The sequence below is a fragment of the Dermacentor albipictus genome, chromosome 9 (assembly GCF_038994185.2).
Source record: "Dermacentor albipictus isolate Rhodes 1998 colony chromosome 9, USDA_Dalb.pri_finalv2, whole genome shotgun sequence".
Classification (NCBI taxonomy): Eukaryota; Metazoa; Arthropoda; class Arachnida; order Ixodida; family Ixodidae; genus Dermacentor; species Dermacentor albipictus.
In genome coordinates, this window is record NC_091829.1 from 97,653,930 (window position 1) to 97,659,222 (window position 5,293).

The following is a 5,293-nucleotide window of genomic DNA, read 5'->3' on the forward strand; positions in this document are numbered from 1 at the left end:
CGTGGGGGAAGACGAAGTTTCAGACGTAGATCCAATCTATGGACAAGACAAGACAGGGTGTCTCCCTCTTTGGGACCAGGAGGCTGCTTCGAACGCTGTTTCTTGTCAAGTGGCTGGTGGTTTTCTTTTTCCCTTTGCATTTACCTAATTGTATTTGAACTTTTGCTTCGATATCTGCTAACTTGCCACAGTAATTTCCTATTTGTCTGCAATGTCTCTCCCTCATCGCCAGGTCATGAGGCTTCCTTCAGGTCGGCTTTTGTTCCTCCCTCTCAGTAGCCGGTGGAGCTTTTCTTATACAATGGGACGTGCAGCGTACCTGTTGCTTTGGTCCCTAGTGGTGGCCGAGTTATTCGCGAGAAGAATCCAAGGCAGTTCTGACCGAACTCCGGATGGCCTCGGCCAATTTTCAAGAAATCACGGGGGTTCGACAGTTCGGCCGTGAGGGCATTCTTTGGTGTTCATCGCACCAGGCTTGTGTTAATGATTTACTGAAGTGCGATTTTTTTGCAACACAACCAGTGAGCAGTATCACCTCATCACCTTGCATGTACCAAAGGCCTAGTCCGCGGTGTCGACATACGTCTATGTCCCATAGAAGTGTTAGAGACATTTTCAGCGGCAGGCATGATTGCTGCGTATCATTGCAGCCGTATCGTTGATTGTGAGAGCATGCCCATAGAAACAGTCCTTGCTACATTTTCTTCATTGAACCGCCCATGGGTAATCAAGGCTTTTATACTTATATACTGAGTAGAGCCTCTATCATCCCGCGTTCTTCAGTGCCTAAATTCCTTGCGCTTTGGCCACTCCATAAAAAGGTTGCAGGTGTAACACACGATGCTGGCTTTGCGCAGAAGGCCATAATTCAAATGGCTGTTCTTTCCGAAATGAGTGATGCTGCCTTTGCAGTGGTACTCACCCTGCAGATGTGCATAACTGCCCTGTAAGGTCAAAGGAAATGCTAATCCTTGAAATAATTGATAGACCTCGATGCTCTCATCGTGAGGCCATTGGAGAAATTCAGAGGAGCACTGAAGGGTATGCTGGTATAACGGCCCGTCAAACAATGTGTATGGAAAACTCAACCTCGCAGGTTGTGGGAGCTTCCGTAGCAGAAGCGTTGGAGAAAGCAATGACGCGCTTTGTGACAAATCTCACCCGCTGGTGCTGTCCTCTCAACTAGCTCCGTGGCTTCAAGTAACTAATAAAGCCAATATTGAGGATGCGGTGTCGGGTCTACCGCGGAGTCCACCTATTGAACTATCGACCGCGCAGCCATTCAGGAATAACGACTCATCAAAGCCATCAACTTCTGAGAAAGTCGACCATATCGGTCTCTCCGATATATATGGAATAGAGAAACTCAAGATGCACCTTCGTTAGGAAAGGGATCACCTTCATGGAACACGAAACGATCGGCAGAAGCGCCATCGAACACTGCACGGTGGAAGTAATCACGGGAAAGAGGAGGAAGGAGAGCACTTTCCTGGTGAACGTCTACAGCAATCCGTCCCACGGACAACAGAAATTCAAGGCACTCTTCCACAAAGCGAGTTCAGTCGCGGGGAGCAATACGCTCGTAGTGTGCGGAGACTTTAACGCTCCGAGCCAAGACTGGGGCTACCACAGAACGACGGTCAAGGGGAGAGAGCTGATGCAAGACGCCACCGACGTGGGACTGAACCTAATCACGGATCCGGCCTTTCCCACCAGGATCGGCACATCGGTTACGAGAGACACCACTCCGGACCTTACCTTCGTCAAAACTGACGGAGGATCGAGAGAAGCAACATGGAGAAACACGGACCAAGAGCTGGGCAGCGATCACTACATCGTAGAGGTCGTCGTACCGCTCGAAGGCCAAGGGAACAGCGGCATAAGGAAGCATCGCATTACGGACTGGGACGCCTTTCGAAAGGCGCTACCCGCGGTGCAACTGGACATTACAGACATCGAGCAATGGGCGGCCAACGTCGTTGAGACGACGGAAGGAGCCACCAGAGAGCTGGAGACGGACGAACGGATAGACAAGATGGACAGTCGGCTGGCCCTCCTGATAGAAGCCAAACAGTCCATAAAGGCGAGGTGGCAGAAGCGACGAACCAACCGAAGTCTAAGGAAGAAGATCGCCGAGCTCAACAGGCAGATCGAGGTCCACTGCAGGGTGCTATGCACCCAACAGTGGAACGAGGCCTGCAACGAAGCCGACGGACAGATGCACAAGGGCAAGACGTGGAACATGCTGCGGCACCTCCTCGACGAAACCAAGACCAAGGGCCACCAACAAAACAACCTGGCCAGGATCCTACACAAGGCGATCTGCGAACACGGGGAGGACGAGGTCAAGAGGCGCTTGGACGCCAAGTACCTACCGACCACCCCCACGGAAAGACACCCAGATTACCAAGGAAACGAGAACGAGACGCTAGACCGAGACATCCAGACGTGGGAAGTCAGAATTGCCCTGCAGGATCTCAATGGCAGGTCCGCCGCGGGTCCCGATCGAGTGACCAACAGAGCGCTCAAGAACCTCAACGAAGCGGCCATCGAAGCGCTCACGAACTTCTACAACAAGTGCTGGCAAGAAGGAAGGCTGCCCAAGCAATGGAAAGCAGCCAAGACGATCCTCATCCCCAAGCCTGGCAAGCCGCCCAACATAGAGAACCTCAGGCCGATCTCGCTGACTTCGTGCGTGGGAAAGGTCCTCGAGCACGTTCTCATGAACAGGTGGCAGCGTTACCTGGAAGAATCGGAGCTTTACCCAAATTCCATCATCGGGTTTCGTAAGAAGCTCGGGACGCAAGACGCCATGATCTTACTGAAGAACGAGATCATCGACGATATGACGGGCACCAATGACAACAGAGCCATACTCGGGCTGGACTTGCAGAGCGCCTTCGATAAAGTGAGGCACTCGGCTATCTTGGCCCAAGTATCCAGGCTAAACATGGGCAGAAGGACTTACCAGTACATCAAAGACTTCTTGACGGAACGGACCACCGAAATCTGCGCGGGAGACCTGAAGCTCGAAGAGAAGAAGCTGGGCAGCGTGGGAACTCCGCAGGGCTCGGTGATCTCCCCGCTACTCTTCAACCTCGTGATGATCGGGGTGGCCAAACGGCTAGAAAGAGTAGCGGGAGTCCGGCACACCATCTACGCCGACGACGTTACGCTATGGGTACCGGGAGGAAGCGACGGACACATCGAGACAACGCTGCAAGAAGCGGTCAACGCCATCGCGGAGCAGCTGGGCGGGTCTGGACTCGTATGCTCTCCGGCCAAGTCAGAACTGCTGGTGATTCCACCGACAGGAGCGGGCAGGAAAAGAAAGAATATGGAAGCCAAGTACGAGCGTCCCAAGATTACGATCAAGACAGCGGGAGGACAGGTAATACCGGAGGTCGAGAAGATTCGAGTGCTCGGGCTGCTCATCCAGCGAGACCGTGTTAACGGTGAAATGGTCAACAAGTTCGTGGGCAAAGCGGCCGCGGCAATGAGACTCATCAAGAGGGTGTCCAACAGAAGAGCGGGGATGAAGGAGGAGAGCCTGACTAGGCTCGTTCAATCCTTCGCAGTTAGCCACATAACGTACGTTGCCGCCTTCCACAACTGGAGGCCGAGCGAACGTAACAAGATAGACGCCACCATACGCAAGGCGTATAAGGCGGCACTCGGCCTCCTCGGGAGCACGAGTACCGAAAAATTCATGGCGCTGGGAGTCCACAACACGCTGGACGAAATAGCCGAAGCACAGTGAACGGCGCAACTCGAGCGTCTCTCTGAAACGAGAACCGGAAGACAGATACTGCGGGACCTTGGCCTCGAGCCGAGGGAAGCCAACCAGCAGGAAGACGTACCTATACCGGATAGCATCAACAGAAAGCTCAGGGTCTACCCGATTCCGAGGAACGTGAACCCCGAGCACAACAAGGAGCGGAGGTTGGCGAGGGCCAGGGCTCTCGTGGACCTCCACGCCAGAGAAGAAGGAGCCGTCTACGTGGACGCGGCGGAGTATCGAGGGAGCAGCGACGCATACGCGGTGGTGGCTGTCGGGGCATCGACGGGTGCAACGAAGACTGCGGCGAGCGTCCGGACTCGAGAGGCACACCGGCCGGAGGAGGTGGCCATCGCCTTGGCCATCTCCGACCCCGGATGCACTACAGTGTTGTGTGACTCTAGAACGGCAGTGAAGAACTACGCCAAGGGTAGGGTATGTAGTGAGGCCGCGCGCATACTGCGCAAGGCCGAACACATCGAACACAAAAGACCTGTGGTGATCAAGTGGTTTCCGGCCCACATGGGCAGTGACGTGTCGGAACGCGGGAACGTGAACCACAACGAGACGGCCAACTCAGCCGCGCGAGGACTAACCAACCGCGCAGCTGCAAGCACGGCCGACTCGGAGTGTTGGTCGCGGTGCAGTGCCAAGGACAAGATGACCACCTTCAACGAAATAGTGAAGTGGTACAGACTTAACAGACAGACTATGCCGCCACCTCATCCGGGGCTTACCCGGAAGGAGGCAGTGCTATACAGGCAATTACAGACGGGGTCCCTGCTCACCCCGATGCTAGCTAAGCACGTGTGTCCGAGCGTGTACGCAAGTGACGTTTGTAGACTGTGCGCTAAGGAGAGAGCCACCGCGGCCCACATCCTTTGGGACTGTAGTATAAATCCGCGTGAAGCCAGCGAGAAGACAACGATCCCGCCGCAGCTAGAGGCTGCAACGAGGAGTTATGACCAAGAGACACAACTCAAGGCCGTCCAGCAGGTCTCGGCAGCTCTAGAGAGGCAGCGACCGCGCGAAACCGAGGAGAAGGGAGCAGCACCCCCAGGAAGGGGGCGGCGACCCTCTCGGATCCCCGGAAGTAGCGAGGCACGCAGACCTCGAGGAGCACAATGCACGAGACTGACGTAGTGGCCGCGTCGCGGTGAAAGCTTGTCCTCCCTGCGTGGAGGGAGCCTAACCGACTCTGCAGGCATTTTCACTAAAGTTGTTCTCTCTCTCTCTCAAGATGTAGATATGACTTAAACTTATGACTTCAGCGAACAAGATCGGCGATAGAGAAAATATGTAGCTTTGCGACCAACTACAAGGCAAAAAACTGCGTGGGAGAAATTCCGACTAAGAAGGACTTCTTTAAAGAGAGCGTTTTAGACCAAGCAGTCTGGGCTTCTCGGATGTATTCACCTTAGGAAGTTTAACAGTAATTCAGTGTAACTGTCATTCCATACTTTCCGCTGCAACATACTTATTATATCGGACTTCTAAATATTCTCCAGATATTAT

The 5,293-nt window shown here is 54.0% G+C and overlaps 1 pseudogene; it reads left to right on the plus strand.

Annotated features, from left to right (window-relative positions):
• Window positions 1–2,035: 2,035 nt before the first annotated feature.
• On the plus strand, window positions 2,036–4,972 carry LOC139049941 (uncharacterized; annotated as a pseudogene).
• Window positions 4,973–5,293: the final 321 nt, after the last annotated feature.